Here is a 10,938-nt window from a genome sequence, read left to right on the forward strand (position 1 = left end):
ACAAGCACTGAGTAAAGAGAGCAGATAAGATGCGATGAATGCCCTGAGCAACATTTTTTAGTATCTTGTTATTGAATCCAAGGTGATCAGATGCTGAAGTCGTTTTAAGTTTGCTGAGTAAGGAAAAGATACCGGCTTCGTCAATAACTATTTCGGGCATTGAGTTAACGGAAAAAGGGATTACAGTTGGCGATGTCGTAACGTCCTCTCGAGTAAACACTGACAAAAATAAATTATTTAGGACCTGCGCGCACTCGTCCTCGGGAATCGCGTCACCGGTAGCATTTGAAAGGGTGATGTCGGGATGATTACAAGGGTTTATTGTGCACCAAAACTTTCTTGGGTTGTTGGTTAACATTGATGGCAGATCGTGAGTGAAAAAGTTACGGCGGGTTGATTTTAGCAGTGATTGGTACTGACTGTCACAAAATTTGTACCGGGACCAGGAAGCCGATTCTTTATTTTTATTAGCTTGCCTGTAAAGGCGCTTCTTTTTGTTATTAAGTCGCCGAAGCTGGTTATTAAACCAAGGAACTGTGTTAGTACATCGAATTGTTATGTCGGGTACAAATTTGTTTATGAGGTCGGCAAATTTAGTTTTAAACAAACTCCAGTTTTCATCTACTGATCGGGTTTCATGATCGTCGAGAAACACTTCTGCGAAAGTAGACAATTCCTCGTTGATACGATCGTAGTTAGCTCTACCGTAACACCTAATTTGCTTTTTAGTAACGCTTTTTGAAATGGGTGAAAAGTTCAGGTTTCCTGTGATAATGGCGTGATCGGAAAGACCGTCATGATGTACAATATCAGAACAAAGATTGGGATGGTTTGTCAAAATTAGGTCGAGTGCCAAGTGCACAAAAAGAAGTTCAAAAAAAGGATAAACAATACAAATTATTAGTCTACATCATAAAGCACACGTTTTTTGCCCATGTCAGCCTTTTACAGTATGTAATATTTTTTCAATATTTTTATTATTTGAAAAAATTAAATCTGCGTCTCACGCCAACAGTCATAACTCTAATTTAACTTGATTAAAAAACAATTTCTACTAGTGGTATAGGGGAGGCTTTGACCTGTGCAATGAACCAAATTTACTGAGATCAGATGAATTCTCGAAGCATAAGTGATGAAATCACCAAAAGCATGTGTGCTTCCATTGGGTGTGCCTTGGTGTAAAAGGCATTCATATCAAAACTTGTGGCATGATTTTACGCTTCAGGTTCATTGCGCACCAAATAATGTGACAGAAAATTGTGCCAAGTTTCACAAAAAAAATCTTTATTAGGGAAAAAGTCATGAATGTTCGCGTTTAAAGTAATCGCAAAAAGATGGGTTCTACGAAAATCAACAAAAAGATTTCAAAGCATAGTGCTTACGTAAGATGCGCAGGAGAGCTAAAATCCGCTATATTTGTAGCCAGTTCCGTATTGTGTCTTGCTCTTGTCCGATTTTGCTCGTGTGGCACCTCGACATTCTTTTTTTTTTCTAGCAAGTTGCAGTATTACAGGTATTTGCAGTATGTCTCCAGGTCCGTCGCCTTGTACTGATTACCGGCAAACTTTCATTTTGTGCGTCCTTGCGCTACCAAACATCCTAGGTCTTATAATCCTTATCTTGTACTGCGATTTCCTTCCATGTCAGCACTGTGGAAGGACATTGATACTCGCTGCCGAATTGAAATTTGCGTACCGCTAGCTGTTATGCCTGCTGCAATTCATGCAAGTACCACCAGCAGCAGTACCTGCTTTTCCATTGTGTCATTGTCCACGGCAGCACTCGACAACTTACAATAACTAGCAGTTTCCTCCTTGTAATCGCGGCTGGCATGATAACAGACAGAAAATACATACAAATGCGACAACAAAACGCACTCAAACCAGCTTAAGCTGCAATGATGGGATGGATATCATGGTCTCCAAATTTCGGCACGCCGCAGGTACGCTGAAAATATATAGAGGCATTTCAGATGCAGAATTTTGCAGAGGCTGCACTATCTACTCGGAATCTATGTAAAAAATTTCATTGCTCTGGCGTGTAACACCAGTGAGCAGCGAAGTGATTCACTACAAAGGCTTCACAGGCTCAATTTTAATTTTCAAGACTGCACACTTCAAGCAACTGGGCAAAGAATTTATTGTGTAAGAGGTAGTGCTGAGATTTCACATAGGGAAAAACAGTGCAAGAAAGGTACGATGAAAAAAATCACAGCATATCCACGTGGTGAATGATGATGAGTGGGCGAAGCTCTGGAGGGAATCATCGGATCTCCCGCTTAAGGGGACGCTAGCACAAACGCGTTAGAGACGTGCAGTACTCTCTAGTAAGGGGGAGCGGCCACAGCGTCTTACGCAGCCATTTACACATGCCGGAACGTGCACCGCGTTTGCCGACGCCATCACATGACTGCTGAGAGTATACCCCCCGTATTCATAAACGTTCCTCGACTTGAACTTGACTTGCCACCGCCTTGGGCAGCGCGTTCGAAACGCGTTGAAGGTAAGGCGGAGAGGCCACAGCGTCTTACAGCAGCTTCTTACACGGGCCGTAACGCGCTAGCACAAACGCGTTAGAAACGCGCTAGAAACGCGGCCTTTCGTTAATGTTGGGTATTTATTGCCATCGTGGTGCTTGTGTCTATGTGTGCTTCGTGGCGTAGTGGGCTAACGCCGCGCGCTCGGAAGCGAGGGGTCCCTGGTTCGATTCCGCGCTACGGACACAACTTCGGAATTTTTTTTCTCATTTTTCTCAGACTGGTTACACACTACTACTACGACGAGGGACGAACGGGTGCCGTTTTAAGGAGGTTCGCCCCTAAAAATGTCCTTGCTATTTTATTCAGTTCCCGGGAATATTAGTGAGCAAATGCATGTCATAGAAATGTCCAGTAAAAGAACACAGGCAGGTAAGTTTATACAGGGCAGTGAACACTCATGTAGGACAAAAGGAACTGTGGCAAAACAGTCTGTTCAACACAGCAGGCATGTGTGGTAGTGTCTGAAGAGCGATACAGAACCTGCCTTGCAAAAGGAACATTGCTTTATTATCAGCATCATTAATGACAGCAGACAGGTAAAAAAATGTAAGAGCTTGGTGCCATGCCGGCAACAGATTTCAAAGGATGTGCTCATAACAATAAGAGCTAATGCCTTTAATTTACACCATGTGCTTTTTGTTATGGTACATTGATGCTGTTTTGCATTGTCCATGATGATTCACTTCAACGACCAAGAATATGGGAACAAGGAAAAAGATGCCAACAGAAATTCCTTGGAATACCAATGTCAAAGTGCCACAACTAAATAAACGAGTGGGTGAGTTGTACAGTGACAATGTTGCAAGAGTTTCCGAAACAATACGCAACCATCATTGCTGAGCATTCGATGAGCTTACTGAAGAACGTCACCAATTGCAAGAAACCAGTCAAACAATTCGTGTATCAATTGGAAATGCACCCCGGCCGGAATGATGTTAACTACCAGATGAAATGCGCGCGCGCGCGCACACACACACACACACACACCAGACCACACACACACCAATGCGCGCGCGCGCACACAGACTCAGACCACACACACACACAGCAATGCGCCCGCGCAAACACACACACACACACACACACACACACACACACACACACACACACACACACACACACACACACACACACACACACACACACACACACACACACACACACATCAGTTGGGCGCGCGCACACAATTCGGAAGCGCAAAGCAGCATCGTTGTACCATCACAAAAGCACAAAATGCCAATGAACATAACAAGCAAGAATCCCCCACATCAACCCAATGCTAGAGTCTGAGCAGTGTACCACTAGGATGAGCTAGAGCAGCATGTTACCTGGGTACGCACGTCATTCGGTCACAGCCACTGAATAACATGCGACTTCATCAAGTGGCCGTCATCTTCGATAGGGTGGAACGAATCACTCCAACCGGGAAGTTAGATGAGCATTCATGTCACGCGACGTCGCGCTCTTTCTTGGGACTTCATAGTTGTGTGGCCTCGTCGAGGCAGCGAAGAACGTTTCCTGCAGCACGACGTTTTCAGGAGCAGCAATGCGATGAGTGGCGAGAGAAACGCCTACCCCCCTACGGTCTGCAATTGGTGTCATTGCCTACTACGCTCGTGGGAGAGACCTTGATGGACGGCAGATGTCGAGACAAGGGTTGCAGACTGAAACAACAAACAGGCATCTGGTTAATTATCTCTCAGCACACCGTCGCAGTGCGAGGCGGAACAATTGGATATACTTACATGCAGTCAACGTTCTGCAGCACAGCAATTGCAAGCATCTTCATTCAGCAGGACACCAATAGCAATGAGGCAGGAACAGAAGTGACACGATGAGCCGTGGGACGACAGGTGCTGAACATCATCTGTGCGAGAGAGGGCCGGGTGCAGGAAAATCCGTCGCGTGCGTCTGGCACCAAAGGATGCGGACTGAAATGACAAACAGGTTTCGTATTCATAACCTGTGAGGACACCGTCACAGCATGGGCTGGAAGAACTCGATATACTTACGTGTGGTCGACATGCTGCAGCACGGAGATTGCAGGCATCCTCATTCACCAGGACACCAGAAGTGAAGTCCCGATCAGCTGCTGGACGACAGGCGGGTGCTGAACGTGATCGGTGCGAGACACGGCCGGGTGCAGGAACATGTGCCAGGGGCCAAGGCACAGGTTGCAGATCTGAAACCTAAAAAAAAGGGGGGGGGGGTGACACTCGTTAAATGACGAAAGTAGCCAGAAAGCACGTACTCACCAAGCGTCATCGCGCTGGAGTGGGCGATGGGACTAGTCCACGATGGTTGGCTTGTCAAGCGACGAAAGCACGGCGTGACACAGCAATAGTGACGAGAACATACGGAAGACAAAAAAAAGAATGCGGCCACCCACCACCGTCTTCGCTGCAGCGCGCCGCGCTGCAGACCGTAGGCAACGTCCGTTCTTCTTCTGTTTTGCTGGAAGAAACCTGACACTAATTAATTCCGGGTGCAATTTACTTCCACATTTCGCGCGCGCCGACACGCGAACTTATGACCGGGAAGCAATAGCACTCGGAATGGGCCGACGTCCGTGTCGCAAACGAGAGAGGACCCCTGCCAGCTGGAGCCTTCGCAGCGCGAGCTACCCTTCCTAGTGTTAGCTAAGCCTAAAGCTACAATCGCCCCGCCCAGTCCTCTCCGCTTGCGTCACGACGACGACCCAATGTGGCAGCGGCCCCTCTTTTGCCAATCAGTTTAAAACAATTAACATTGCCAATTAGTTGATTTATTAGCCGCGCCACCCTGGCAAGCTAGAATCGCACCTGATGAATATAACTGCCGAAGATCGAACGTAGCGATGACGGTTGCTCCGTTGTCCCTCGGAGAAGTGCCACGGTCACGTGGTTGCGTTGTTCCCCGGGGTAGTTTCACGACCACGTGGTTGCACGGGATTCACCTACGGTTAGGAAGATGGGAAAAAAAGAATGTCAACGGCAAGAGAGACGTGAAACGTACCGTATTTGCACGTAAATATCGCGAGGGAGAGGGGGAGAGTTGTCTCGGACAGTATGAACTGCCGCCGCAGAATGAAGTAAGAGGTCGGGCTCTGGCACTGTCGGCGAGAATGGCGTCGTCCATTGTGACACCCACTAAGATTATCGGACAAACAGCGGCTCAGTAATGCCCACGGCACCATCGAACGCAAGGCCTTTCACGGATTGCGCGGCGATCCACCGTGCAACATTGAAGACCTGCACAACCGCGCCTATCGTCTTGCTAACTGTTGCGATAATTACGCCGTTACCACATTTATGCGGAACCAACAGCGCTCTTTATCAGGAGAAGACTGCGCAAAATACACGGGCAGTTAATAACTTGACGGTGAGCAGGCGAAATGGAAATAAAAAAGCGAACGTTATATTCTTGTGACGAACCCCAATATAAGGTTACGCGTGTTCCGTGGCCATAAATGTCGAGGAAAAAAAAAGAAAACACGTTATATGCATGCAAATACGGTAATTACGCCGCAACATCTAAACTTGGAAATGGCCATCGTGTAGGCAGAACAGCAAGAAATGGATATAGCCGCGTCACCCTTAGCTATATACGTATAGGGGCTCACCTTGTAGGTTAGCTGGGAGGCACGTGGCGACGACAGTTGCTTCGTTGTCCTCCGGTTGAATGGCGCAGTCATTTCGTTATCCAGGCGCGCACAAAATGAAACTTGACTGCATGGGTGACTTAAAACAGCAACGGATGCGTTTGCGTCAAGCGTGACACCTCATGCGTGAGAAGGGATGAAATGGCCGCCGGGCGTAGCATATGCATTCCAGGAGCACCAATGGGTCGTGCTAGCCTGGTAACTGCGCTTGCAGAAGTTGAGGTCATAACTGGAGTAGCCGCGACCGCAAAGCTTCGAGCATGCCTCACAGCCTTGAACCCGGCGGTGAAAGGAGTCGGTGAAGTGGTAGGCATGGCGTCTGAAGTCGTCAATCGCTGGTTCAGCTGACACGGGCGACGTATAGCAGGTATAGCGTCAAATTCAGTATGACGGGCGGGCCTCCCGGTGGCCGCTTCTTATATGTATATTTCACTGACGATTATCAGCTGTTCGCGCATGCGCTACTGCGCCCAGGCGTCTTTCCTTCGTGCGCCGTACACGTTACCGCCGAGATCAACTCGGCGCAATCGCGAGGGTGCAAGAAAATATAAAGAACCGAAGGAAAATGATCGTTGCCAAAAAAAAAGAAAGAAAAATCACGCCTTCCGTAAGCCCATAGCGAAAGAAATTCAACAAGAGGGGACACTCGGCAAAAACTGGCAACAGGAAACACGTCACCATACGTCACGCTATAGTATTGTGCCGAACGTTAGCTGCCGCGAGCATCGAAAAAAAAGAAAGGGAAATTAAGTTAACAGACATTGGCTTATTTTTCAAATTCTTTGCCGCGAAAACTAAAACGTTTTGCGTATAACTGAACATAAACTTTGCGACTCATTTTTCTTGCCTTACCTAGCGACAGGCTAATGACGCGCCAGATGCATGTGTCATCCGCCAGACACTCCCCCGAAGTGTGCGAGGGCGGCTGCGCGCGCGTTTGAGCGCTCGCCCGCGGCGACCCGTCCGTCTCCTTTTTTTAAAATGTATCCTGTTTTCTTGGGCTCCCGGCGTATTCTTGCGTTCCTTCTGCACTGGGACAAGACACCACTGCACTATTGGACTTCGGCAAGGTGAGAAATTTTGTTTCACGGTCTACGACGCAATTAGGCTTGGCACAGGACCGAGTCTTAAGATGCAGTTAGCGAAAAACAGCTCGGCCGTCCTGGCGCAATTAATTTGAGTTAATGAATCGTGGTGGTACATGTTTCCGACGCTTCCTTGAGGATTATTGTAACTTATTTCGGTTCTGTTGAGGCACACTGGCCACGCAGCGCGCTATGTCGCAGTTTGCGATAAGCAGCTCGGCCGTGGTGACAAAGTTAGTTTTACGTGTAATGAATTTTAGGGGGACAAGTTTGTGACGTTTTAGGGGCGAAGCTCCTTATAGCGACACCCGTTCGTCCCCGTCGTCGTAGTAGTAGTGTGTAACTAGTCTGAGAAAAATGAGAAAAAAAATTCCGAAGTTGTGTCCGTAGCGCGAAATCGAACCAGGGACCCCTCGCTTCCGAGCGCGCGGCGTTAGCCCACTACGCCACGAAGCGGACATGGACACACGCACCACGATGGCAATAAATACCCAACATTAACGAAAGGCCGCGTTTCTAGCGCGTTTCTAACGCGTTTGTGCTAGCGCGTTACGGCCCGTGTAAGAAGCTGGTGTAAAACGCTGTGGCCTCTCCGCCTTACCTTCAACGCGTTTCGAACGCGCTGCCCAAAGCGGTGGCAAGTCAAGTTCAAGTCGAGGAGCGTTTATGAATACGGGGGGTATGCTCTCTCGGCAGTCATGTGATGGCGTCGGCAAACGCGGTGCACGTTCCGGCATGTGTAAATGGCTGCGTAAGACGCTGTGGCCGCTCCCCCTTACTAGAGAGTACTGCACGTTTCTAACGCGTTTGTGCTAGCGTCCCCTTAAGCGGGAGATCCGATGATTCCCTCCGGAGCTTCGCCCACTCATCATCATTCACCCCGTGGATATGCTGTGATTTTTTTTTTTTTTGTGGCCCCGCAACAACATATACCTTTTTTCGGTACTCACACCTGTCGAAAACGCCATGGGCGATTGCCAAGAGTGATAACATGGGAGCGTGTTGCTGGCGCTGGCAGAACGCGCGAAAGATAATGCCGAGGAACATATCAGAAACTTGTAATTCGGAAATTCCGTCTTCTAAAGGACTGAAAACAGGCTTTGCATCCACGCATTCGCCTTAAGTGCGAGTAGAAGGCATTCTGCGAACGTCTAGCATGGTCCGGCTGGGAGCCTCTGTTGCGTCCGTCTATGTATGTAGCGTATACCGTCGCGTCGCCGAGGCCAAGTTTCGGAAACGCGAAGTCGCCCGTGTATTTGTGCCGCTAAAGTGCAGGAAATAATGCCGGAAATGGGGGAATGCTCGGAAATCGGATGTTTTCATATTTTATGGTAATGTTTGGGATGTGTCGGGTATTTTCTACGCCATGTATAAAAGCGAAATGCTTTTGTTTGTGTTGCCGCCGATTCACCGCTTTCGCACGTTTCACCTCTACACGCAGTATTCCTATGTCTAAATACCAAACTGACACATGCTTGTAACATGCTGCTACATGCTTGTAAATGTAACATGCTTGTAATTTACTTTTTTGCAGCTGATGCCATCTGGTGGAGCTTCATACGGGAACTACTGCTTACCTGGGGTAACAACGTTGGATGAACACACACATAGAGCAAAATAAATATTTCCTCATTGCACAAGGGGTCTTGCATCTGCTTTAAGAAATTGCACGTGGTACACATTCTATGGGACTTGACAAGATGATTCGCAGTCAATTTTACCAAATAATAAACCGACGAAGACCATGCGCGGTCGGGAAAAAAATAAAAAAGAAAGCGCAGAGCGCGTGTTAGCCAGCGTTCTAAGTGCACGTGCCCAAAACCGAAAACGGAAGTGATTAATGCCGACCGCTTGGCGCGCTGCCGTCAATTCCGCCGCTTGGCCTTATGGGAGTGTCCACTCTTGGTTGAATTCCTTTCTCTATGGTAAGCCGCTGGTTTGGCAATGTTCCAGAAGCGTCTACTTTGTTCGACAGTGGCGGGCGTGCCGCGCTGACGATTTTACGGTACCGCCTGCAGTCGCATCGTCTATCCACGCGGGGCCCGCCGTCACAACCACCATCGCGCACTTCACGCTGCCGTCGTGTTTGCGGTTCCCTCTCGCAAACTGCGTGACTGCAACTCACGAGCGCGTACTTATATAACTGACGTGTGGGAATCCGTTTCGAGTGTTGTGATTCTCGATCTCATTTTATTGCAATTGCAGTTATGTTCACACTCCAGGCGCATTTCCACCGTCGCCGTGATGTCCCGTATAAAGACCGAGTGCGATAAATCGCGGCTGCGCGCCGTATGATGTTGGTGCGAGTGAAAACGTGCAAATGTGATTTGAGAAGTATGTGGCTCGATCTCGCGCGCGCGCGCAAGAGTAGAAGTAGGGGAGGAACGCGCGCGAGGCAGCAGAAGGTGGAGGAGGCGTTCTACTCCGGCGGCGGCTCCGTATGACGCGCCTGAGCGCAGGCGCGGCCCGACCAGACGGCGCAAGGAATGTCTGTGGCCACGAATGTCAATTGGAATGCCTGTGGCCAACGGAGCGTGCGACCGAACACGCAGCACGCGCTGGACAAGCACAGTATTACAGCACAGACGCGGTAGCAGAAGGCCAAATGCTGCAGTTCATCGTCGAAAAAGAGCAGACAAAATTATGACTGCGCTGCGACAACGGAACAATAACCAACGTCGTACACGCGCGTGTACGCACTGGTGACTATAGACGATTTTAAATTCGATTCATGGGCGCCGCTATCTTGGGCTGTTACACAAACAATTTATTTTAATGAGAAGTTAAGTCATGTAACATGGTCATGAAACGCTGAACACATTTATACAACTGTTTTCGTGCTTGCGAATCGACTGTAGTAACGTACACTTTGTTGTTAAAGACAGAAAACAGCACTGAACACTGAACACCTCATATACAGGTGTTAAAATGTTTTTAACGTGCCTGTTCAGTGTTCCTTCGCATCAGTGTACTTGCAGTTTTATTGTACATATCTCCTTATTCGGTTCATTTCAGTCATTAAGATACACGGAGCCGTCGTAACCGCGACACGATGACAGGCTCCTTTATTTAAGTCCATTTCGACACGAACACCATCTTAGCTCAGCATATCTTGTATACATGCTTTCTGCTTGCCCCCATATTTTCCGTGTCAGAGAGCCTGTGCATTAATTATCGTTTTCGCGCACAATGCCTTCCTTCGTAGGCCTGTTGATGATCTGTCAGCGCCACAACTCCCTTCTTTTCCTTCCGTGTCTAGTTGTGGCTCTGATGGATCATGAACACGTACTAAGTTCGCCCAGTTCTCACTACTCGTGTAGGCCTGTTGACTGCGCTCCCGCAAATGCTGAAATATTACTGCTTGGGTTGCTTCGAAGCGCGTGTCTTGCAGCTTCTGACGATCCCATCGCCGGGACTGCTGCAGATAACTCGACGCGGCCAGGTGCGACCACGCCTGAATACGTAATATGCGCGGAAGGCTTCTGAAGTGGCTAACACAACAATCGCAACACCGTGCAACGCTGGCGTTATGTGGGGAAGCATCTTCGTCGACCCTGCTGTCTTGGCGCTTTCTCGCTTGCGGTCTGCAGCACCGGAACCGCGAGCGCTGGGAGAAATGAGCAGCGCGTGATAAATGATGCAGCAGTTCCGCCAAGTCCGGGTGAGGAAGGCTT

At 48.6% G+C, this 10,938-nt stretch overlaps 1 long non-coding RNA gene across 2 annotated transcripts; it reads right to left on the reverse strand.

The window, feature by feature from the left end:
• Nucleotides 1-3,727: 3,727 nt before the first annotated feature.
• LOC125945622 (uncharacterized) lies at nt 3,728-6,620 on the reverse strand. Of its 2 annotated transcripts, XR_007467091.1 has the most exons (5): nt 6,141-6,620; nt 5,341-5,474; nt 4,552-4,993; nt 4,285-4,470; nt 3,728-4,203 (listed from the first exon to the last, which is right to left on the reverse strand). It is a non-coding gene; the product is annotated as an uncharacterized LOC125945622 (long non-coding RNA). The 2 variants fall into 2 exon arrangements; XR_007467090.1 differs by having other exon boundaries at nt 4,552-5,474.
• Between the last annotated feature and the right edge of the window lie 4,318 nt (nt 6,621-10,938).

This window comes from Dermacentor silvarum, chromosome 5 (assembly GCF_013339745.2).
Source record: "Dermacentor silvarum isolate Dsil-2018 chromosome 5, BIME_Dsil_1.4, whole genome shotgun sequence".
In the NCBI taxonomy this organism is placed as follows: Eukaryota; Metazoa; Arthropoda; class Arachnida; order Ixodida; family Ixodidae; genus Dermacentor; species Dermacentor silvarum.